This window comes from Panthera tigris, chromosome C2 (genome assembly GCF_018350195.1).
Source record: "Panthera tigris isolate Pti1 chromosome C2, P.tigris_Pti1_mat1.1, whole genome shotgun sequence".
NCBI lineage: Eukaryota > Metazoa > Chordata > Mammalia > Carnivora > Felidae > Panthera > Panthera tigris.
In genome coordinates this window covers 121,779,451-121,805,584 of record NC_056668.1, presented here as the reverse complement: position 1 = coordinate 121,805,584, position 26,134 = coordinate 121,779,451, and the positions used below count along the sequence as shown (strand labels likewise).

Below are 26,134 nucleotides of genomic sequence, written 5' to 3'. Positions count from 1 at the left end.
CATCCAGATAGCTAACAGACACATGAAAAGATGCCCAACATCATTCATCATCAGGGAAATACAAATCAAAACCACACTGAGATACCACCTCACACTGGTCAGAGTGGCTAAAATGAACAACTCAGTAAACTACAGATGCTGGCAAGGATGTGGAGAAGCAGGAACCCTCTTGCACTGTTGGTGGGAATGCTAACTGATGCAGCCACTCTGGAAAAGAGTGTGGAGGTTCCTCAAAAAATTAAAAATAGAACTATCCTATGACCCAGCAATAGCACTACTAGGGATTTATCCAAAGGATACAGGAGTGCTGATTCATAAGGGTACTTGTACCCCAATGTTTATAGCAGCACTTTCAACAATAGCCAAATTATGGAAAGAGCCTAAATGTCCATCAACTGACAAATGGATAAAGAAGATGTGGTTTATATATACAATGGAATACTACTTGTCAATGAAAAAGAATGAAATCATGCCATTTGCAGCAATGTGGATGGAACTGGAAGGTATTATGCTGAGTGAAATAAGTCATTCAGAGAAAGATACTGTATGTTTTCACTCATATGTGGATCTTGAGAAACTTAACAGAAGACCATGGGGGAAGGGAAGGGGGAAAATAGTTACAAACAGAGAGAGAGGGAGGCAAACCACAAGAGACTCTTAAATACAGGGAACAAACTGAGGGTGGATGGGAGTTGGCAGGGGGAAATGGGTGATAGGCATTGGAGAGGGCACTTGTTGGGATGAGCACTGGGTGTTGTATGTAAACAATGAACCACGGAGATCTACCCCAAAAACCAAGAGCACACTTTATGTGCTAACTATATGTTAGCCAATTTGACAACAAATTATATTTTTTAAAAAAAGAATTAATTAGGGGCTCCTGGGTGGCTCATTCAGTTGAGCTCAGGTCATGATCTCGCGGTCTGTGAGTTTGAGCCCCGCGTTGGGCTCTGTGTTGACAGCTCAGAGCCTGAAGCCTGCTTCGCATTCTGTGTCTCCCTCTCTCTCTGCCCCTTCCCTGCTCATGTTGTGTCTCTCTCTCTCTGTCAAAAATAAATAAACATTAAAAAAAAATTTTTTTAAGAATTCATTGAAGAACTGATGGCAAAAAAATGTTTCCAAATTTTGTATAAAACATCATCTTAGGGGCACCTGGGTGGCTTAGTTGATTAAGTGTCTGTCTTGAACTCAGGTCATGATCTCATGGTTTGTGAGTTCGAGCCCGCATTGGGCTTTCTGCTGTCAGCACAGAACCCACTTCAGATCCTCTTTGCACCACCCCATCTCTCTCTCTGCCCCACCCCCAGTCCCTCTCTTTCTCTGTCTCTCTCTCTCTCTCTCTCTCAAATAAATAAACATTAAGAAAAATAAAACAAAACATCATCTTAAAGATTGAATAAGATAAGCAAGCTCCAACTGAACAAGTATAAAGAAAACCACACTTAATCATAGCATTCTCAGCCTGTTCAAAAACGAAAAGAGAACATCTTGAAAGCATCCACAGAAAAAGAGAAAAAACATTATATATGGGAGAACAACAATATGAAAGTAGTTGAAATTTTACTGGAAATGATGGAGACCAAAAGGAAACAGGATGACAAAGGAAGTCTTTTTAAGAGCGAAGGGAAATGGTGTCAGATGGGGAAACAGACCTGTAAGAGGAAAAGAAGAGCATTAGAAATGGCAAGTATGTGGTTAAGTATGAAAGACTATTTTTTCTTCCTTCTGGATTTCTTTAAATGGCCATGACTTCTAATTCAATAATTATAACAGTGTATTGAGGGCATATAACATATGTAGATGTAAAACATATGATAATATATGCAGATGTAAGGGTGGAGTTCTAATGCACCAAGGTTCTCACATTGTATGTGGAGTGTTAACTAAGTATTCTGATAAGCTAAAGATGCATATGAAAGAAGGCCTACTTTTAGGCTAGGGAAGTTAAAGGGATACTCAGGAAAAAAGTGCAAGCTCAAGATGAACATTTCTTAAAGTAGATGCCCCCTTCAAAAAAAATGGGCAAAGGTATCACGATGGCAAAGGCCTTTTATTGGCAGATGACCCACAAGGAGTAGAGGACTTGAATCTGGAATTTCTAGACAGTGCTCAAAGTGAGTGCTCGAGAGTTGGCATGAATGATGAAGGAGGACCCAATCTGACCTCCCAACCGTGAATTGGAATTGGACATAATATTTCAGAATGTGGAAGTGCTTTTTTGCCATGAAACCGGGTTCTAGAGGGCCTAGAGAGAAAAGTCTGAGGTTTAGGTTTCAAAGTAGGCAAGAAAACCAACAGGTATTAAATTTGAAGGATGTGGAGAGTGACTTAGGGGTGCAGGGATAGAAAGAAAGGAGGAATTTGCTGCTCTTGGGGCTGCAAGCAAAGACATCAACTTTGTCTCTGTGTGTATCAAATCTTTTTTTTTTTTTTCTGTATTTTGATGCTTTGACATCTTGAGGCCTCATGGACCGAGAGAGGGACTTCCCCTTGCAGTATCGTGCCTTTGATATCCAAACCAACCAATCCTGAGTCCATCCGTCCATCTGCCTCCTTTTATTGGACTCCTTCAGACCAGGACACTATCCACCTGCCCTAAATCATCCAAGGGCCAAGTACTGGACATCTAGGGATACCCACTGAAATTATTCAGACCATCCAGCCCTAAACCTGTTCAGCTTGCTTACAGCTTCCCCCATTCCTTCCAAAAAAAACCATAATAAAGCAACCTGCCCACAGTTCTTCTTACTCCCTCTGCCTCTCAACCAACCCCAGTGATTCCCCATGTAGCCCTGCATGGTGTGGTGCCTCCAGTTTCTAGGGATCTGTGAATATAAAAACCTCATCCTTGGGGTGCCTGGGTGGCTCAGTCAGTTAAGCGTCTGACTCTTGATTTCAGCTCAGGTCACAATCTCATGGTTCATGAGTTCAAGCCCTGCATCAGTCTCTGCACTGACAGTGCAGAGCCTGCTTGGGTTTCTCTCTCTTTCTCTCTCTGCCCCTTCCCCACTCACTCTCTCTCTCAAAAATAAATCAACATCCAAAAAACAAAAACAAAAAACAAAAACCTTCCTCCTTCATGACAGTCACTTCTGTGTCTGTGTGTCTTGCCAGACCTGATTAAAACAAATCTTGGGGACATTTTAAAACAGTGTATACCTAAGGCCCTAGGAAGCTACAGGCCTGTGTGCATCATCTGTATAATCAGCCTCCCTCTGATGGAGTAAGTGTCCTTCTTTCCCTTTTTAAACAGAAATATCACTCTTTGTTCAAATTGTTCATGCTTGTCATGGAAGTAAATACAGTGATAAGTTCTGCAAAAGCAATGATTTTAGCCATAAATTAGAGATTAAGAGGGAAATTACAACTATCCTGTGCATTGGGATAGCCACAAAGATCTCAGAAATTATCTCTCATTTGCACCAACAGTGTCCATATTTATTTGGCATTTCCTTGACTCCTCATCTCTCACGTCTAGGCCTTTTGGCCATTTTACCTTCAAGAGTCAAACCAAACCAGCTTCTCAGAACAGCCCAATGGAGGTTTTCCAGTCAACTTTCCTTATGATCTCCTAGGCTACTTACAGGTACAAAACATAGTTTGGTCTCCCCCCCTCTTTATCAGTAGGGATGAGTTGTCATTCTTTCCCACACTGCCTTGGCTCCAGGGTCTGACATGAAGACAGAGGACAGTGGTAGGGTCACCCTTGCATTGACCCCATGGATCCACACGGCTTCTACTCTTTGGCAAGTAGGTGGTAGCTTCCCATGAGAAGAGAGCTCTTTGCTCTCCCAATAGCAAAATCTAGCACCTGCTTCTGGAAACGACATGAAATGTTAGTTACCACAGAGCCATTGTCCTGTTTAGGCTGCCCTGGAAACCAAGAGCTCGGTGTCAGTCTTATAGTGAGGTCTACTCTTGTTAAAAGGGCTACATATCTTTCCATCGGACACAACACTGTCAGATGGTTAATTACAGTCACAAATGCAAGAGGACAAAAAACTTTAGTTATGTGGGCTCAAACCAAAAAGAGAGTCTTCTACCTATTTTTTAGACTCAAATAAAAAGTGAGCCCTCAATCAGGGCACAAATGTGAACTGAGACTTGAGTTACTGGAAGAATTATTATACCCTCTGCCCACTTTTGCATCTGTAAACATATGAATAAAATGAGCCTCATAAGCCAAGAGAAAAAATATACCTTCAGGTTTATTCCAGAATACTAAAAATATCCCTCTGCCATCTAGCAAAAATATGTCAGAGTAGGAACCAAAAAAGAAAAAAAAGAAGAAGGAAAGAAGCACTTGATAGTGGAGCAGAGGGCAGAACTGGGCTGTGTCTACATTCTGCCCCATGAAGTCAGGCATTCATTCACTCAGTCATTCATCAGCAAATCTCGATCAAGATCAAATTTTAAAGTGAACACATTTGCATTCCAAGAGCACATATTCATCAGGGAGCCATGAAAGACATGCAGGCTTTGGAGTCTCTCGGACCTGAGTTTGCAGCTCAGCTCTGCCCCCTATTATCTATGTGACCTTGAATGCATCACTTTACGTCTCTGAGCCTCAGTTTCCTCATCTGTGAAATGAGGATTATTATAAACAGTTTGGGGTGGTTGCAGGGATTACCTGATATGGTCAGCGTCAAGCGAGGTTAGTGAGGGAGTAGCAGCAGAACATGTGACCCATGGAAATATGTTTTTGGGGGGCCAGCACTATCATAATGCATAGGCACTATCACACATATGCATGCATGGTGGATGGATGGATGGATGGATGGATAGATGGATAGATGGATAGATGGATAGATACATAGACTTTTTCCTTCCTTCCTTTCTTCATTCCCTTCCTTCCTTACCTTCCTTCCTTCCTTTCTTCCTTCCTTCCTTCCCTCCTTCCTTCCTTCCTCTCTCTCCCCCCTTCCTTCTTTCCTTCCTTCTTTCTCTCTCTCCTTCTTTCTTCCTTTCTCTCCTTCCTTCTTTCTTCTCTCCCTTCTTTCTTTCTTTCTTTCTTTCTTTCTTTCTTTCTTTCCTTCTTTCTTTCCTTCCTTCTTTCTTTCTTTCCTTCTTCCTTCCTTCCTTCCTTCCTTCCTTCCTTCCTTCCTCCCTCCCTCCCTCCCTAACTCCCTCCCTCTCTCACTCCCTCCCTCCCTCTCTCTCTCTTTCCTTCCTTCCTTCCTTTCTTTCTTTTTTTCTTTCTTTTCTTTTCTTTTCTTTTCTTTTCTTTTCTTTTCTTTTCTTTTCTTTTCTTTTCTTTTCTTTTCTTTTCTTTCTTTACTATGCCATGCCAGGCACTGACATGGTGGGAACTGGACATATAGTGGTGAACAGAACTATGACAGGTCTCAGCTGTGATTATCCAAACTGTGGTCTTAAAATATCATTTGTACTAAAAGAAACCAGGATTTCTTGAAGAAATAGCTAACTCCAAGTTTAGGGTTGAAAATGAATATTCTGAGCCTGGATCCAATTGCCTATTTTCAGGAGCTACTTTTTAAACTGCATGTGAGTATGCAATTAACAAAATCCAGATAGGGTAACTCTGTAGGTCAGATGTCCTGGGCTTTTTGACAATTAAATTGTAAGGAAAAGAAAGCAATCAAGGAGGAATCTGTAAATTAAGAAAAAGAAATGGAACAAGCTAGTTTTTTTAATGGGAAAAAACTATAATGTGCAGAGGCACAGATCTGAGTGGTCAAACTATAGAGAGGCTGTAAAGGTCAGGAGAGTGGGTCTTGCTTGGGGCAGGAGGGTGGTTGGGACGGGTGGGGCATGGGGGTGTGGACACAAGCAGGGCATCTGGGTGGCTGGAAAAGTTATTTCTCGGCCTGGGCAGTGGCTGTAAAAGTAGCTCACTCTCTAATAGTTCATTCCGTTCTACACTTGTTTTGCGTGGCCGTCTGCATCTTGATTTACGTTATCGTATGAAGTCATGTAAAAGGAAGCAACGTGTGTTGAGGGCCACTGTGTGTTGCAGCCTTTGTCAGGTGCCAGGGTGATGAGTGGGGCAGGAGCTGATCCTGACCCTGAAGGAGTTTATTGTTTCATGGAAGACAGAGGTAATTCAAATACTGTGATCAGGGCTGGCAGGGAAGGGTGGCCTAACCATCCTGGGCAGCTACAGAAGCCTTGATGTGAACAAGGCGCCCAGAAAGGACACCTACCATACACTGGCCCATCTGAGGACTCAGGGCGTCCCAGGCACCGCCGGGCTGGTTGGGGCAGCAGGTGGGGGAACCGCTCATGGGTCCGGCACCTTGCTGTTTACTTTCCACAGCTTCCATGCCCCCCGTGTCTCAGTTAACTCCTGCCAGGCACCACGGCCCCATTCCTCAGGTGTAAGGTGACTGTGGCTTTGAGCAGTGGTTAAAAACAACTCACCCTTGGCCAAGTGGCCGGTAAACAGAAGAGTTGAAGATTCAACAGATCTGCGCTCTTTTTCCAGGGAGGCAGTGTGTCCCTGACAGATAGAGGTAGTTAGTCTGTGGGACCAGACAGCCCAGGCCTGGAGTTAAAGGGGTTAGCAACAGAAAATGCACATTATAAATTTATAAATTACACAGATTTTTAATTCATTTTTACCCAAGTCAAATGGCCAAGTTGCTTTTAATGAGAATACCCAATATGGTGGGGATGCTAACGGCCAAGTGTAAATTGGCTCGGGCTTGCAGGGGTGGGGGCGGTGGGGCATCCTGAGGCCAGCAGTCCCTTTCCTCAGTGACAAACAAGCCTTTATATTCACATGCCCATGGGAGAAGAAGGAAGGCCGTACATGTGGTAATACTTGGGGAAAATAGAAAGCTTCATGAGGGCAGAGGAAAGTATGTAGAAGCGAGAGCATGGGCTTTAAGCCGAAAACCTCGAGTTCACATCTCATCATGGCTACCCTCCAGCAGTGGGAACTCAGGGACGTGACTCAACTCCTCCAAGTCCTCCCATCCTCATCTGTAAAGTGGGTTAATAAGCATTAGATATATGCGTAGAGTACCTAATTCATGCTAGGTGATAATAAATTGCATTGTTTAATTATTATCCTCATTTTTACCTTTTTGGCCCCCACTAGAGATCAGTCTTGGCTTAGCCAGTTTGACTCTGTCCTAGAGGATTCTAGAATTCAGAACTTTCTGGAAATAAGAAGCCATCCCCTCTGGTGTACTTGGCCATGAGTGGGAGCCTGGCTTAGTTGTTAAGTGCATAGATTTTGGAACTTGATTTCCTGGGTTTGAATCCCAGACCTACCAAGGTTGTATGGCCTTGGAGAAGGCAACTAAGTTCACTGTGCCTCAGTTCCCCTACCTGTAAAGCCAGGGTAAAATAGCACTTCCCCCACAGGGTTGGGAGGATTAAACATGGCTAACACAGCACATCGAACCTAGCGTAGCTCTGCCTCCAAGCTGTCTGCATTAAGGAGCTGGAGAGAAGCTTTCCCCAAGCATCCAGTAGAGTGGCTCTGAGAGTCTGACTAGAACCTTCTCTGGGCATCACAGGCTCTCAAGGCTTCAAAGCTCCAGAACCTTTGAGATCCTTGCTCCCATTACAAAGGTTCTCCCTTGGCTTAAGGCTTGACTCAGCGCAGTCTCAAAACACTAAAATTTTAAGTCTCTCTTCAAGACCTTGTTTCCTTCTGCTGCTCAGCCCAGCACGCTGGCAGGAGCGAGCAAGCACGGCAGCCATGGCATCTGCTCTGTGGACTGCATGGGCTCCCTACCAGTGACTCTGTGTCTATGCACCCCCCCCCCCCCCGCCAGTTCCATGGAGATGCGAGGGGTGGCTGCATCTCCGTATGAAGGAAGGATCCCTTCCTACTGGAGACAGAGCTGAACATAAATGCCCTTCGATGCCTGGGTGTTAGACACTCATCCCCAGAAGCGGCAGCTAATGGGCAACCCTGAGGAATCATTTAACACTCAGACTAGGGGCGTCCCACTGATTTCCATTCCAGAACACCGAGGTTGAGCCACAGAGAAGGCTGTCATCCCCGCTGCCGTTTGCCCAGGCCCAGTTCTTACTGTGGTACACCCCCTAGGTCAGTGTTCCCAGCAGGCGACCAGCTTTTGAGGGCAGGATTCTGTGACTTCCTACCTTTAGGTCGTGGGCAGCCTGTTCATCAAGCAGTGTTGTGGGCTGAACATTGGCAGCACCATCAGCTCAGTCACCACACGACAGACCCCGCACCTTGCAAAGCTGCCACAGGCCAGCCTGGCTGGCCATAACGTCCGGTGCAGGCTCCCATGTGGCCGACCAAAGAAGCCAGGAGCCTTCCTCATTTCGCTCTATTTCTACATGTCATCTACCAGCAGCTTATCTAGAGAGAGAGGGGCCGGACATGTAAAGCCTGCTCATTTAATAAGATTTTAGCAGTCTTAACCCCCTGCAAGTCATTTGTCCCTCACTCACTTAAAGCTTTTTATCTGTGGAGTAAAGCACAATTGGCCTCTTAAAATATTGAAAAAAACCAGACTTTATATCACAACTGGAGTCAAGTGTTAATTTGTCTTTCCACGTCTCTGTGCGTCTCGCCAGTCTGGCACCCCTCCAGCCTCTTGTCCACTCGGTCACCTCACCTCGGCGGTCCTTCTAAAGACATCACAAAGGCCGCAGCACTGCCACCTGGCCCGGGCTCATTGTCCGAATGCCCGTTTCCCCCTTGTGCCAGGTCTGCGGGCGCAGCTTGCATACTGCTGGCATACCGGAGAGCTAGCCACAGCCAGCATATAATGGGCACTTGACTGTTTCACAGGAATCCGTTTATTTAATTTGGGATGTACTCGTATATCACCAGTGTTATGAAGGGGGAGATCTTTCAAAACACATACATGAATTTTTAAAAAATTAAACGTTGCCCATTTATTTTAACTTGTAACAGAAAAAGTGGAACTTGCACATTACAACCATGATTTCAGAGCTATGGAATGACATACAATTACCTTCCTAAGTCACTTAATTTAAGTAAAAGCGAATTGACTTAAAGAAAACTATTAAGGAAATGATAGTAGAAGTAAGTGGATTTGCACATTTATTTAACAAATCCTTCCTGTGAGTGCCTACTTGTGGCAGGCATTGTTCTGGACCCTGAAGATACACAGTGAGCAAAACAGACAAAACTCCTGACCCTCCAAAAGACCCAAAAAAGCACTCCATAGAAATTCTCCAAATGGCCAGTAAGCACATGAAAAGGTGCTCAACTTTATTAGACATCGGGGAAATGCAAGATAGATCCACAACGAGCTCTACTAAACATCCACTGGAATGAAAAAGGAAAGAAAAACGACGATACCAAGATTTGGCAGGAATGTGGAGAGACCGGAACTCTTGTGGACTGCTGGTGGGAATGTAGACTGGTACAGCCATTTTGGGAAACTACTTGGCAATTTCTCCTAAACTGGACCCAGAAGTTGCACTCGGTGTTGTCTGCCCAACAGAAACACAGTCATGTGTTCACTAAAGGACATGTACCATATCTGGGGAATGAGTGGGTCTCAGAAAATGCTGGCTGAACGAATTTAAAACCTATTCTGGAATGTTCTATGCAGAGGCAGATAAGACACGGTTGCTGTCATTGACTAGCCCCAGAGCAGATTCTCTTGATTGAATACACTTCTCCTGAGCGTGTGCTGTTCCGGGTTTGTGCTAGGCTCCAGGCATACAGGGTTACATCAGAGACGGCGCTTACAGAGGTAAGCAGTCACTCACCTCAGCAACCACGTGACCTTGGCCTTTTGCACCTCGCTCAAGGAAATTTGGTTGAATGAGTACCAATATGGACAACGCTGGCTTACGTTCCATAACTACTTGTGTATGTGATTATGTGAACTCCCTCCATGAGAGCAGGAACCTTGTCTGTCTGTCTTCCTGCTGTGTCCCACACAGCCACAGAGAGCAGCACCAGGCTCCAAGTAGGGGGCTCGGCCAGTCTATGCTGGAGCAAGGATGGATGGAAGAAGTTGAATGGAGGTGGGAAGAGCTCAGGACTCTGTAGGTAAACTCACTACCCCCATTTCACAGAGAAGAGATCTGAGTCTCAGAGCACTGAAGGGGCTTGTGCTAAGCCACACCACTCCTGAATGGGTCTCTCCAAAAACTTGTGCCCTTTCCACGACAGCTCACTGCCTCCTGGAGAGGCCCAGGGGCTTGTGCCCACACCTGTGACCTCTTACCCACAGCTGTGAATCATGATGCCCATCACGCCAGTCCGAGGAGGGAGGCAAGTCCCTGGGCTGTCTCCACCAGGGTTCCCTGTCTGTTGTCAGCTCCCACTGCAAGCTTGGGCTTCCCACCATGTAGAGAATATTCTGCAAAGAGTTTGACAGACCATACTTGCCTCTTCCAAGGACACTTACCAGCAGTTTCAATTATAACAATCAACCATGGACTTTTTTTTTTTCCACTTAAGACAAAGATTAATATTTCAGGAGAACACGGTTCTAATTTACAGCCGAGACCTTTGGTGTAATCAGCAAAAGGGAAAAAAAAGAAGTCTGTGAACATCATTGGCTCACTCATGTTTCCTATGGCACTCCTCGCTGGGTTTACCTCTTTGGCCTTTAATTATTCCATTCTCTCACATGGCTTTATCTCTGACACTTCGGGATGAAAATGTGATTTGCCATTCAGAGGTTTCAGCAAAAATCACACTCCAGTCAGCAAATTGAGAGTCTGATAAAGGAACAGAGGGTTGGGCTGCGGCTTTGAGAGGATGTCTTTAAAGTGTTTTTTAATTAAATCTGTGTTATTATTTAGGATGGTGGAAAATCATTTACATGCATTACAGGGTCTGTTTGGAATCTCTGTCGTGCTGTTCGGAGAACTGTAGCATTAGTCATGGAACCTAAGGGCACTGTGACAAGTTTGCTTCCTCCATCAGATATTTTGTGAGCAGCACCCGCTGTGGCTACCTGCTTTATACTAGGCATGAAGCTAGGTCTGGTAAGGGTCACACAGAGGCACTTGGCAGAGCTCTTTTCCTACAGTAGCAGGGGCTAGATGACGTCACCACATTGCAATACCACAGAAGGGGGAAGAAGAGGGTCAAAGGAATGAACATTACTGAGCCTCAATGCTAGGATCTTCTCTAGGGGCTTTGCCTGCGTTTGCTCTTCTAATCATACCATGGTCTGCAAAGAAGAATTGTGACCCCATTTCACAGACGGGAGACCTGAGGCTCAGAGCACTGAAGAGGCTTGTCCTAAGCCACACCGCTCCTGAGTGGGTCTCTCCAAAACCCTGTGCCCTTTCCACGACAGCGCGTTGCCTCCTAGAGAGGCCCAGGGGCTTGTGCCCACACCCATGAAGGGTGGCCTCACCCCAGCTGTGGATCATGATGCCCATCATGGCAGTCAGAGGAGGAGGAGACATATCCGTAAGCGCACTCTCCACCAGGGGTTGCCCACCTGTTGTCAGTCAGCCTTTCCAGACTCCTAGACTCTAGGACCCGCTATTAAAACTGTCACTTCCTGTGCTCCTCCTTCAAAATATTTGTCACAACCTAAAATATACAGTCATTTGTGTGATTATTCATTTACCATGTGTCTCCCCTACAAACTTTGAGCTTTATTTATGAGGGTAGAAACCTCTTCTGTGTGGTTACCACTGAATCTCCAGCATTAGCATAGTCACTGGCACAGAGTATTTATAGAATGAAATAGGAAAAGGGAGGGAGGGAAGGAAAAAGGAAGGGAGGAAGGGTGGTTGGGCCAGAAGGAGGAAGAAAAGAGAGATAGAGGGAGGGAGGGGGAAGGGAAGGAAGGAGGGAAGGAAGAAAAGAAGGGGAGAGAAAAGAGAAATTAGAGCCTCTTTTTTAGGAACCCCTGTGATTACCGTGGCCCTTCCCAATATTCTTTTCCCTGTATTTCATTTCTCTATTCTGTACTAGCATTTGTAGCCAGTAAAAGCAAAAAAGCCAAACAGCCTAGAGTACAGGTGTTCTCCAAACTGCCTGAAAGATCAAAAGATCAGATCTCTGGCTCTGGGAACCCCAAACCACGGAACACTTTGAGGGGTTACTTTGAGGGGTCTTCTTGGATAATTTGCCCTGCCAAGTACTTTGCACACATAGCCTGCGTGTGCTTTTTGGATTTCAAATGCTATGATCATTAATAAAATAATATATTCATATAAATATAAACAGTAGCTTTAAGTCGTTGTATTATTCTCTCAGACCACGGATGCAACTGTATGCAAACCCTGAAATGTTTGAAATCAAAGAGAGACCCTCACTGGTGAAAAAAAAATAGGAGCTACACCTAAAAATACTCTACACATACCTGTGAATTAAGACAGATCATCTGAGAACCATGCTGTACCTGGACTTCCTTCCAGGGACTGTCTCAGAACAGTGTCATCCATAGTAATTTCTACGGGACACTCACTATGTGCTGAGTGTCGTATTGAGCCCTCTTCATGCATTATTTTATTTATCCTTATCATGACTCATTTAACAGATGAAGGACACAGAGACGTAGGGAGTTTAATTTGCCTGAGGTCACACATGTAGTCAGTGGCAGAACCGGGAGTCATACGGCAAGCCACACCAGTTCAAAACCCTTGATATTAACCATTCAAATACAATCTCTCTGGCTCCAGGCTCTTGCTGGAGTACACCTTGATGATTCATTTTTCAGGCCACATCGAAGGGTGTTATAAGAGCCAGCCCCCAAAACTCATTGTTAGACTAATAAAAGGTGAGGTTGAGGTCTCTGCATCACACAATGCCTCCTTTTGAGAACCCACAAAGGAGATTTCAGTCTGGACTCAGCATAAGAAAGAGCTCTGCTTCTCTTTAACCAAAAGGATCCTTTCCTTTTGTGGGCATGGTAAGACAATATAACACATCAGGTTACCTCTTTGCACTGGCTTCTACACAGCTTGGAACCACTGGCTGCCCCTCTGCTGAAGAACAGACCCTTCCCACATACATTTAGGGGGCAGGCCACACACATTCCCTCCCACACTTCATCTTAACTTCCTGTCTTCGCCTGAGTCCCTAGAAAGCAAAGCCTGAGGCAAAAGTATATGGGTCTCTCCTTTATAATGAGGAGTGCGATCCCTGGGAATGTATGTATGGGAAAGGGGAGTGAGGTAGGGATTGAGGGACGTAAATAAAAAGGGTGTGGTATCAAGCTGTGCACTGCTTGTGATCAAGTTCAGCTGATTGTTCTTTCGAAGCAAATATTAGCTAGTAGTAACTAGCTGTTAAGTCTTATGGGAGGAGAGAAAAGGAGAAGAATTTGTCCACTGGCACCTGTCTCCCAATAGCTCAATATTTGCCCAAGGAATGTCCATGTCCCCGTAGGTTTAAGTGGCATTTGTCCTGCTGTGCCTTATGCCTCAGAGACAACTGGGAGCCCCACAGCAGGGTAAGGGGCCATCGGGTTGGGCCTTTGGATGGACCACGCAGAGTTATTTGCCACAATGTCAGCTGTAGCCAACCCGTGGCCACGCCCTCTGCCCCACTCCTCCCACAGAGAGATGGTGCCCAGATGTGAGGTGGCCCAGAGAGGTGTCTAAGAGACTCTCCTACCCACATTTTCCCTTCCATGGCTTCTTATTTCCTGACTTAAAAAAAAAATTATCGGGGCACCTGGGTGGCTCAGTCGGTTAAGCGTCCGACTTCGGCTCAGGTCACGATCTCGCGGTATGTGGGTTCGAGCCCCGTGTCGGGCTCTGTGCTGACTGCTCAGAGCCTGGAGCCTGTTTCAGATTCTGTGTCTCCCTCTCTCTCTGACCCTCCCCCGTTCATGCTCTGTCTCTCTCTGTCTCAAAAATAAATAAACGTTAAAAAAAAAAAATTATCTACTGACTTTATCCTCACAGGCCATGTTCGATATGTTTTGGATGGGCCAGGGCATATATAAAATTCAACAATTATTTTCTGTGTGCTAATCCAGTCTCTCAGTAAGAGTCGTATCTTCAAAGCACCTCATGTCTTTTATTCCCTGAAGTGCCCCTGAGAGTGACTAGAGTGGGTGCTTGAGGGTGAACCCATAGCTGTTGTCACCACCTCTCTTTACGCAACAAGGTGGCCTTGAGCTGTCACGTCTCGTACCAAGTATAAGGCTTTTGTTTCCTGAAGCGATTCCTCTAAGCCTGGGTTACATTTGTCATTGGAAACCCCAAGGATCCGCAAGGACAGCATGTCCCTGGAATCCCCAACACTGAGCACTGTGTCTGGCATTGTGGGCACTGATGAATGTTTTTCCCGTAAACCAAACAGCAAACAATTACTATATTATAATTATACTATATTGTATTTTATATTATATTATATCATATCATATCATATCATATCATATCATATCATATTAATAACTATCTATTGAGCACTTCCTGTATACCCAACACTGCATTAGCTGGTCTACCTTATTTCATCTTCACATAACTCAGCTCTTAGCAGCTATGGCTCAGTCATATAATCTGATGAGGAAACCAGATTTTCTATCATGATGGATTTTGCCAGAAGAAAAAATTCAAATAGCTTTCTGACTCTGAAAACGTCAACCCATATTGAGCCCTTAGAGAATCTGCTGTCTCCAGATCCCTCTCACTCTTGGTCTCAAGCTTTACCTGTTTACTGCATGACTCACGTGGCCCATCTACTGACTGCGACAGAAACAATCTGCATTTCTGGAACCTGGCAGCAAGGTGGCCTTTAATTACCTAATGTCTTTGAGGTCCTTAAAGTGTAATTAGTTTGATTGGACCTTGTAATTAAACGGCTAGCCAACCACATGGGAGGACACCTTCGGCTTGGGCATTCTTTTCTTTCTTTTTCTGGGCTGTGGGCCTAAGAACTGCAACCCAAGAAACAAAGAGCCACCTGAGTGCTGAGCCACTCCTACGACCCAGGATGTAGGGATACCATTGAGAGGGAGAGAGGCTGATCTTTGTGCAGGGTAGCTCTGCTCACTGGCGGAATTGTCCCTGGTGTCACGGGCACTCTAATCCCACCATCTCTGAATATTTGTCACCGAGCATCTCTGATGGCATGCCTAGGCGCCTGAAGTTCCCCCCTCACTCTGCATGGGGTGCAGACATCTAAGACCCCTGTAAAAACAAAGGTTCCCATTGATGGGAGAGCAAGGTGTGAAAATCAGGGCATTTCATGGGGAGTCAGAGAGCCTCCGGTTTAGGGGCCCCCAGGGAGGGGTTCAGGAATTCAGTGTCAGCTTCTGATCCCCAGGGATTCCAGACATAACCATCCCCTCATTCACCCACTCATTCAAAAGGCATTTCTCCTAATTGAAGATTAGACGCTGGTCTCCAAACCAGCCTCGATGGTAATTGTTTAAAGACCCAGGAAATATCTGGGAATTGAGAAAAACAACCAAGCAACATATATACATATATATGTGTCCACAGAAGAAAGACAGACTTGAAAATGAAGAAAACACTCAGAATGTGTGAAGGAGAGAAAAACTTTCGAACAGATGTAGGCAGTCCCACCATGGAACCAGAGTAAACCATTCAAGCAGGATTCTCAGTCGTGAATCTGAAACGTGGATTGTGCTGGGATGCCTGGGTGGCTCAGTCAGTTGGGCTGCTGACTTCAGCTCGGGTCATGATCTCACAATCCATGAGTTCGAACCCCGCATCAGGCTCTGTGCTGACAGCTCAGAGCCTGGAGCCTGCTTCGGATTCTGTGTCCCCCCTCTCTCTCTGCCCCTCTCCCACTCGTGCTCTGTCTCATTCTGTCTCTCAAAAATATATGTTTAAAAAAAAAGCTATAAAACATGGATTGTGCTTAACACAATACTCTTAAAGTATGACACTGGGGTAAATGTTCCTGAATCAGCTTGTGGCATCTTCTCTTCTTTGCCCACATTTGATCAGTGTTGTTGATGCAGGCAAGCCAGGTCCAAGGGCCCGGGAGGTGGCGGGGAGGACCCACAGGACTAGCCAAGAGGGTCCTTGGCTTTGTGCAGGATAGAAGTCAAACATGAGCCAGCAGGAAGTGAGAACAGAGTTTTTGAAGGTATAGAGAGAGTATAGGTGCAGACAGAGCGTCTGAAAGACTCAGAAAGGAAAAGAGAGTCTCGTCTTTGCTCAGGGTGTGGGGTTTTCACTGACAATTGTGGTCTGGTGTATGCATCCTCTCAGGCATCCAGGAACCAGTCAGAACAAGGACAACCCTCCAGGTGTCCTCCATAAGTCACTTATTGCTTAGAGCCAGGGGTCTTGGCATCACAGTGTCTAGGTCTGGTGATCTGAAATGCGCATGGATGGCTTCCTCTGCTCATCCTCGCCTGGCCCTTCCTTAGATGTTACCTGTTTTGCTGGAAGACTCCAAAGAAATCATGAACTGCTTGTCCCTTACAACGAAGACATACACTATTTCTGAGACATGTGTAAAGTGGGGATGTGGGTCCTAGCAAGAACACAAGCAGGAAAAGGAGCGAAAGAGCAGATTTTTATGGAGTCATTCGGTTTCCCTATCTCCTTGTGTCATTACTGCTGGCTTGGCTTTCACATTTATTTGGTTAGTTGGAGGGAATGCCAAGGAAGCGATGGCATCTAGAATTCAGGAGAACTGGGCTGCGCCCGGTCCCCTACTCCAGAAGCTGCCTCCGATGAAGTCACACTTCTGCAGGCCTTACTTTTATCTCTGTAGAATGCATACACTACTCACCCATTTGTCCTCCCAGGGACTCTGTGGAATACTTTGAAAATAATAAGTATTATTTCATTAATGGAAAATGATCAGTGCTGTTGCCATTAACGATGGTTATTAAGTATCTATTATCAATACAAATTCTAAATCCGATGAGGAATGAAGGAGGAATAAAATAAACAAATAAATAAATAAGATCTAAATGGATGAGTTACAAGGCAGTAAGGAGAGTGATTAAGTACCAATCTCACTCCTCTCACTTCTAAGTGAGTGTTGGGGGGGGGGGATGGGGAGGGCCCCCTGATCCTGTTTGGAGGGAGCCTGGTTGTGGAGAGCACTTGCCCTTCACTTACCTCCTCTGGTGCACAAGGCACCTCCTGCCCAAGTCAACCCATCCCCTCCCCCACCTTGCTTTTGTTTTCTCTCTCCCTCTCTCTCTCTCTCTCTCTCCCTCCCCACCCGCCTCCCACCTTCACACTAGCTAGCTTGCCTGAGTTCCCACTCCTTCCTCCTAAGGCTGAGATGTTTGCAAGAGTGGTCTCGATAGCTCTAATGCCCTTTGCAGGCCATCGGCTCCCATGGCCACCACACAAGGACAAACACCTGTGTCAGTCCTTCAGCAAACCAGTGGGAGCAGCCCCCTCTGTCTGGTCTGAGAGCTAGGGGCAGAGAGGAGGGAGCAGCTAGATGCTTAGGGATTAAATGAAATGCTTCCAGAGGCCTCATCTGCCTCTCCCAAGGCCTTCCAGCCTATTTTCACTTGACCTGCAGGAATCCTTCCCAGACACGCTATTCAAGCTCTCATCCAATATGTGCTTATTTTTTTCTTTCTTGGGTGATCATACCACATAACGGTTTAGAGCTCCTCAAACCTTAATGCACACTGAACACCTAGAGATCTCATTAGACTGCAAATGCCAATTCGGAAGGTCAGAGTGACGTCTGCAACTAGTTTCTAACCGGCTCCCAGGTGATGGCTGTGCTGCTAGGACACACTGCTGCTGACTGATGGCTCACAGTGATCAGCGAGGCTTTGCAGTGAGGCTCTAGACACAAACTCGCTGTGTGACCTTGGGCAAGTTACTTAACCTCTCTGAGCCTCTGCAAGGTGAAGAAAAGAATAGTGTTACTTCCAAGAGTTGCCCCAGCAAATACATAAGAATACATAAGACGGTGCGTGGAAAGTTCTCAGCCCAGGGAGCAGCGCAAAGCAGAGGAGAAAGTGCTGTACACACAGAGGTGGTAATGATCGCAAGATGCTAAGATGGGAGACTTCTCCTAAGTGGGCCTTTCCCTAGGGAGGCATTTCAAAGAATTCAAAGAGCACAGGGGCACCTGCGTGGCTCCGCTGGTTAAGCGGCCAATTTTGGCTCAGGTCACGATCTCACACTTTGTGGGTTCAAGCCCTGTGACAGGCTCTGTGCTGGCAGCTCCGAGCCTGGAGCCTGCTTCGGATTCTGTGTGTGTGTGTGTGTGTGTGTGTGTGTGTGTGCGCCCCTCCTGTTCACGCTCTGCCTCTCTCTCAAAAATAAACATTAAAAAATTAAAAAAAAAAAAAGAATTCAAAGAGCACATCTTTCAGGCTTAGGAATTGCCTGGGGCCCAAGGCAACCGCACATGACTAATTGGAAAGACTTGTCGCAAATGAAACACCTTGGACAGGCTGAGGAGCAGCAGGTGCAGAGGCCTATGTTTGCATAACGGGTGGACAGAGGCCAGCTGCCAAGCTCCCCATGCCGCAGCACGCGGTTCCATGCAGAGGTCTGCGTCATTTCAGGAAAGGAGCCTTATTAAGCAGCAGTTAGTTCCTGGGGAACTCTAGCTTTGGGGAGATGCATTAGGTAGCCAGTTTTGCTCTGCGTGGCCAGACCAGCCCTTCTCAGTATCTAAGTAGGTGTGACTTTTGCTTATTTGTTCATCTACAAGTGGGCATGGGATATGATAATGAGAAACACCCTTCAAAATACGGAGGGGACTCAGGGCCACCTGGGTGGCTCAGTTGGTTAAATGTCTGATTCTTGATCTCAGCTCAGGTCGTGATCTCATGGTTCATGGGATTGAGTCCCGCGTAGGGCTCTGCACTGACAGTGCGGAGCCTCCTTGGGATTCTCTCTCTCTCTCCCTCTCTCCCTTCCCCTCTCCCACTCATTCTCATTCTCTCTCTCAAAATAAATAAATCAACTTAAAAAAAATACTGAGGAGATTGAGAGGTCAGCGTACTCTGTGCCTGATTTGGGGGGCGGGTGGCGTCGGAGAAGCTGGAGAGGGCACGAAACAGAGGCATGTGTAAGTATGGCACATAGAACCAAAAGATGACGGTGAAGACATCTTGTGTTTGGAGAAGCAAGGAGCGTGGACTCAGATGCGTGCATCTGTTTTCTATTGTCACCGCACAAGTTACTGCACACTTAGTAGATTCAAACAACACAAATTTATTATCTTACAGTTTGGAGATCAGAAGTCTGAAATGGGTCTCACGGGACTAAAACCAAGGTGTAGGAGGGCAGTGCTCCTTCGGAAGGCTCTGGGGAGAATCGGTTTCCTTGTCCTTTCCCACTCCAGAGGCCACCCACCGTCCTGGGCTCCATCCTTAAAGTCAGTACTCACACCCCCCAGCCTCTGCCTCTACCACCTCCAGACTTCTCTGACCCGCCTTCCTCCCTCCCTCACTTGTAAACACACTTGTGATTACACTGAGCCCATCTGGATACTCCAGGAAAAGTCCCCATCTCAAAATCCTTTACTTCATCATTTCTGGGAAGTCCCTCTGCCACATGAGGTAACACATGTCACACAGGTTGCAGGGGTTGGGATGTAGACATCCTTGGGGTGATTATTCTCCCCACATGGTGAGAGCGACTTCAGGGTGGCTGTCTCCCAGGATTTCGTGGGAAATGCAACTCATCAAGGAAGGTTCCTACTAAAGAAAACAAAACGTTTATCCAAGAGTTTGGGAGAGAGGAGAAAAGAATTGTCTGAGACTCAGCTCTCTTAGCAGGTCAGTAGGGAGAGCTTCCGCTCACACAGGGACTGAGGACCCATGGTGTGCATGGCATCATGGTAGGTCTCCTTCATCCAGGCCCCGGGAAGAGCCACAGGAGAGGCAGGGCAGCTATGAGGGCCTGGAGAACATGCGGTCCTCGGCCTTCCCTCCTTCTACACAACGCACCTGCCTTACCAGATAAATCCAAACACTGCCTTGGAACCTCAGTGTGTGCAAAGAAAACCCCGTGTGCGTCTCCTTTACTCTCTCCCTACGCCATGCTCGCAATTCTTCTGATACCAGATGTGCAGGATTTTTCCCACATCAAGCAATGCTTTGAGACACCAGCTGGGTGTCCCACGGTCCAGTTCAACGCTGGCACTGAACTGGAGGTCACGCAGACCCTGCGGCTTAAAAGCTTGGTCCCACATCACCCCTACTTCAGATGCCAGTAAGCAAGTAGGAGGTGCCCAGGTTACCCACAACTTCTGTCCAACTTGGCTACAAATCGGAGGTTCCAAAGACACCCCCCTCCTTGGATTCAGTCATTTGCTAGCACAGCTCCCAGAACTCGGGCAAACGCTAACTTACATTTATCAGCTTATTAAATAATAAAGTGTATGAGAAAGGGTACAGATGATCAACCGGATAAAGAACAGTGAGGTCTGGATGGATCCCAAGTGTAGGGGCTTCTTCTGTTCCTGTGGAGTTGGGCTGCACCACCCTCCTGTATTTGGATGTGTTCACCAACCTAGAAGCTCCCTGAAGCCCATACTGTTGGGACTTTTATGGCGATTTCATCATATAGGCATGGCGGGTTACTATTTCCAGTCCCTCTTCCTTGTCCAGAGGATGGCAGGGGGGCACAGGGGAGGCTGAAAGTTCCAAGCTTCCAATCATGACTTGGCCTTTCTGATGACTGACCCCCATCCAGGAGCCCACCCAGAGTCGACTCACTGGGACAAAAGATGCTTCTATTGCCCAGGAAATTCCAAAGGATTTAGGGGCTTACTGTCAGATGCTCCTATCATGCAGAGAATTGCAAAGGTCTTAAGAGTACTGTGTCAGGAACTGTTGCTGAGACTAAATGTTACAACAAAAGAGTCTCCCAATACCCCAGTTTACAATGGTTTTTAGGTCAGGAATCGAAGGTAAAGATAGATATAGAGATTTCTTAGTACTCACACTCAGGCGTTTGAATAACTGCTTTGGAAGTGGTCTTAAGTCTGAGCATCTCCCCACTTCTGCCAGATCACTGGAGAAGGAGCCTTAGAGGCCCAGCCTGGCAGAAACAAGTCTCCAAGTTTCCTGCATGGGACCTCTGCTTCTTCCACGTGGAGCAGATGTCTGGTGCACAACAGACTCTGTGCATGCTGATTGAATTAATAAATGAATGAGTAAGTGAATGAATGAATGAATGAATGAATGAATGAATATGGTCTACAGAACCTTTAATGGGAGGCTTTTATTATTGTATTACTTAACCAGGGATTCTCCTTTTAAAAGTAGCACTTCCTGGGGCCCTTGTGTGGCTCAGTCAGTTGAGCATCCGACTCTTGATTACGGCTCAGGTCATTATCCCAGAGTCATGGGATCAAGCCCCACATCTCTCGCTCAATGAAATGAAATGAAATGAAATGAAATGAAATAGCACTTCCTGAACACATATAACAGCTTACTCTTATTATCATACGGGATTCAAAGAGTGTTCTTTCCTCACACCAGAGAATGGTGGTAATTCTAGGTTGCCCCTTTGCAGTTTCTGACATGGTGAGTGATAGGATGGAATACTGCACACATCCTGTGAGCCCCTTCTATGCCCCTACCCCCGCACGGTGAGAACATGGGGGGACCAAGAGAAGGCTGTTACGGACTGAATTGCATCCCTCCAAAAAATATGTTAAAGCCCTAATGTCCAATAATAGACTGTGACGTTATTTGCAAATAGGTCTGTTGCAAATTAAATTACTTAAGATGAGGTCATACTGGGGTGGGGGGGGCCCTTACTGCAATATGACTGGTGTCCTTATAAGAAGATGGCCGTGTGAAGACACAAACACACAGGGAGAATACCATGTGAAGATAGGAGGGAAGACTGCACCCACAAGCCCAGAATGCCTGTGGCCACCAGAAGCCAGGAAATAGGCCCAGAACAGATTTTCCCTCAGAACCCACAGAAGGGCCAACCCGCCAACACCTTGCTCTCAGACCTCTGGCCTGCCGAACTGTGAGACCGACAAGTTCCTGCTGTCTGAAGCCAAGGGGGTTGTGCTTTATTGCAGTAGCCCGAGCAAACTAATACGAAGGCCAACACAGAGTCGTGGATGTAGGCCTTCCCAGTCTTCTTCAAAGATGTGGCAAAACCTGGTCCCTGAACGCTGCGGCTCTGACAGAAGCCAGGATGAATGAGACATACTTGCCTCAGTTAACGGAGAGGGCCATATATATTTTCTGACATCTGCCATCAGGCTGAAGCTTGGAACCAACACATGCGTGGCACCTAACCAGCTCTCAGAAGTCCACACTGAGTCTGGGCGTGGAGCTGGTCAGACTACCCCACCGTCTCTCCAAAGCAAGGCAAGGTCGGCGCTGGGCAGATTTTTGTGTTTCTTTGGGTTGCTTTATTTTAGGGGGGAGGGAGGAGGGTGGCTCTTGCTGGATTTTAAACTGTTCCCAAAGCTTTATTACGAGACCAAAAGCCAGGGGTGAAAATTCCACTTGGCAAATATCCTTGACAGACTGGCCTTAAGATGTTGGATGTCCTAATGAATTTCGGCCTGTGACTGTTCCCGAAAGGGTTCTACAAGTTCTCCCAGACTTCACGGACTGACTTATAGTTCCAAGAATGTACCCGGTTTCTTCGCCGGGAATTCCAAGCAGAGATAACCTATTCACGTGCCTTCCCTGGAGGCCCCCGTGAACTGCAAAGAGGCCTTTCTACAGAAACTGCTCTGCGAGGGGAACAGGTGATCCACACGTGGCTGGGACAGATCTCTTCCGGAGCAGTGATGTCATACAGTGACCTGGGCCCGCTAACATTAGCCTTCAATCACACCCAGGCACTCCAAATGCTACCAAAGCAAGATCAGCATGAGAAGCCCGTGTGTGTGTGTGTGTGTGTGTGTGTGTGTGTGTGGTGGTTGGGGGCGGGGAGGGGTGGTCAGCGCTGGAAGTTCAGCCTCTCCTTGTGGGATGCACACTCGTCTCGGTTACCAGAGAGCTAACAGACAGTCGAGGTAGGCACGTGGCCGAAGGCGAGGAGGGACAGAGGCACCACGGCTGGTGGCTGGAGCCAGTACCGGAGGAGGGCCCAGGGAGATCCGAGACGTGCTTGCTGGCTGCCACGTGCTGTGTCTTTGGAGATGGAAGCGCTTAACCAGTTCCATTCAGGATCGGCTCAGTTTTCCAAAGGGGTAGAATTTATTATTTGAATTATTCAGGGGAGGTTTATTCGCCAGCACCGAGATATGAGATCTGTCAACTAAATTATAATTATGTTTCTCTAAAGATATCCACTGGGAGAGTCCTCTTTTTTTTTTTTTTTTTTTTTTATTTAAACTTGCAAGGAGGAGTCAGACTGTGTATTTATGAACAGCCAGGCTCAATATTCTGAGTGGCAGAATGAAAAATTAATTTTCTGCAAATACATTAGTGAATAGTTAACTGCATCTCAGTAACCTATTTGTTTAATATACTGGGGTTCTCTTCAAAGAGCTTATGATTTATTCTCATCTTTGCCAGGAGATAACTTTCAAAAGCATAGGCCTGAGGACGAGAAACAGGAGTTCTGGGCTCCAGCCCCACTGCCAACAAGCTGGGGCTCCTTAAGCGAGCCCCCACTGCTCTCTGGGCCCTGTAGGCACCAGGGGACCCTGTCCTTCTGCAGCTGCCCACAAATGTCACCCTCCCTGAGTGTGAAAAGGGTGATGTGTGACTGCTCACTGCTGCTTATCTAATAAGGAATAAGAAGAGAAATTCAGCACAGAAAGGAACATTTTTGTACCAAAGTGTCCCCCCACCTTGTCTTCCTTCTGCCAACTCTTGCCTCTCCTGCCAAGGTCCTAGGAAATTGAGAGAGCCCTTCTGGGAGAAGCCCCCTTGCCTTCCATCCATTCCCCTTTCCCTCTGCCTACAGGCACAAGGCCCAGGCCTCCCAGGATGGGGCCTATTCTCATGAATCTTCACCACCCCACTGTTCTTTCTTCACATGGTCCTCCTAATGGTGCCTTCTGGGCCTCTAGGTCCGTAAGTGCACCTCTCACCTTCTCTTCGGAAAGGTCATTTGGCACTGGGTACCCAGGATTTGATCCCCATCATGGCTGAAAGGCTGTGTGCCCCCTAACAGAGGAGGAAGCCAAATGAGAGCAGACGGGGGCTTTGCAGAGCATGACTGCTGTTCTCCCGTGCATCCATGCTTTTACATGTGCAATCTGCATTTATCGAGAACCTACCACATACCTGGAGTCCAGGCAAGGCCCTGCCCCATGGATCTCAGAGCCAAAGGCTGGCCAGACCAGCAGGATAGCCACTAGCCATGCGTGACTGTTGAGCAGTTGAAATCCGGCCAGTTTGAAGCAAGGTGTGCTGACAATGTAACAAACACAGTGCCCTACAAAGACTTAGTAAGAAAACCAGAATGTAAAATATGTTATATTTTAAGATTGATTACACGTTGCATGATGAATGGATATATTGAATTAGAGTATATTATTGTTTTAAGGTTATTATTTTGAGAGAGAGAGAGAGAGGGAGAATGAGTGGGCAAGGGGCAGAGAGGGAGAGAGATTCTCAGGCAGACTCACCCTGAGCCCAGACATGGGGCTACACCCCACGATTGTGACACCGTGTCCTGAGCCAAAATCAGGAGTCAGACGCTTAACCGGCTGAGCCACCCAGGTGCCCCTGGATTAGAGTGTATTATTAAAGCTAGTATCACCTGTTCCTTTTTAGTTTTTTAACGTGGCTACTTACAAAATGTAAAATTAAGTATGTGCCATGAATGTTGTGAGGGACTTGGGTAAACCCCAGGAGGTAGTTACTATTGTTATTTCCATTGCCTAGATGAAGGAACTGAGGCACAAAGAGGGAATGTGACTGGCCTGGGATCACACAGCCAGGAAGGGGTCAAATTAGAGCGTGAACCCTGGAGGCCTGGCTCCAGAGCCCCAGCGTTGATCTGTCCTAGGTCCCTCTCCAGGCTCAGGCTGAGCGGTGAAGCTGAGTCTGTGGAAGGTGGGCACCCCGCGGGTCTGGAGCCGTGCGGAGACCAGTCTGCAGACACAGGAAGAGTAATCTGGGGGCAGGGAGTTTGGGATAGACCCAAAGGGGTGCTGGCGGCAGCGGGGCTGAAGGAAGGGCAGAGACTGACGCGCCCATGACACCAGCCCTGCCAAGTCCTCAGCACCACGTCACAAGCTCTCCCGTCCCCTCGGTGCTCCTACCACAGGGCCATTGTCCCTGCCCTTCCCTCCTCCTGGAACCTTCTTACCCCCACCAGCCCATTCACCTGCCTCCTTTTCCTTCACCCTGACTTCTTCACTGCCACAACTAGCTCCGATCTCCCAACTTTGAGCTCATATGGCACCTTGTACCGCCCCTGCATAGTATTTCTTTCAGTTAGAACATTACATTTATTTATGCGAGTATTTTCTGTCTACTCCCTTAGGGAAGGAACTGCGTCTGTTTTTGCTCACTTTATACACTCAACACCTAGAACAATTCCTGATCTATATAGTTGCTACCAATAAATATCCACGGAATAAACAAACCTTCCTGCAACACAGGTATTCTACCCATTTTACAGATGAAGAAACTGACCATCAAGTTTAAGAAAGTTTGAGAAAATTGCCCCAGGTCCCAGCCCAGGTAAGAGGGCAGCTGAAATTTCCTCTGACCTGACTCTTCAAAGCCACTGCCTCTTGGTGGGAATGCACAGAGATGCAGGTACCCCCAGGATGGGCCTTGAAGCCATAGGCCATGAGGAGGCCTTCGTGACATGCCTGGGCCCTTCCCTCATCAGGGTCTTCTCCGGACTCCCCTGTATCTGATGACCTTCACCCTCCTTCCTTTGCCTCGTCTTCTATCCAGAACTTTCCATGTTTGCTGGACCTTCTCAACCCTGTCTCTTGGACTGCCATCCTGGTGAGCTTGTCAGAATTCTAAGTATTTGACACAGACACAGCTTTACCCCCAGAACCGTGCTCCAGCTCTCTGAGCTGGGCCCTCACGTCCCCCTTTTCTAAAGGATCCATTTCCAGTGTCGCTGGCTTTGGCTGGTTTTACTGTAATCATTCATTCGTTCAGTCAGTCGGTCCGTCTACAAGCGCTCACTGTTAAGTGGCCATCACGCCTCTTAGGCTGTACCGACCGCGACAGGCTCACAGTCTGGGAGCAGCACCCACCTTGGCCCCAAGCCAAAGCATCTCGCTTTCCACACCTTTCCTGTGTCAGGGCGAGCGATCGGCTTGGTCTTTGTGCAGCTGACTGTGATCAGGGAAAGCACACCTGGGGAGAAATCGTCCCTTTCCTAATTGTCAAATTTAAGA

At 46.9% G+C, this 26,134-nt stretch overlaps 1 protein-coding gene and 1 long non-coding RNA gene across 3 annotated transcripts in view; one reads left to right on the top strand and one right to left on the bottom strand.

Moving 5' to 3' along the window:
• The window catches only part of CLSTN2 (calsyntenin 2), a 398,662-nt gene that overhangs the window by 320,969 nt on the left and 51,559 nt on the right, over nt 1-26,134 (top strand). The gene's annotated exons all lie outside the window — the stretch shown is intronic.
• On the bottom strand, nt 19,088-24,351 carry LOC122241982. The gene is made up of 3 exons (XR_006222110.1): nt 24,048-24,351; nt 20,775-20,962; nt 19,088-19,526 (listed from the first exon to the last, which is right to left on the bottom strand). It is a non-coding gene; the product is annotated as an uncharacterized LOC122241982 (long non-coding RNA).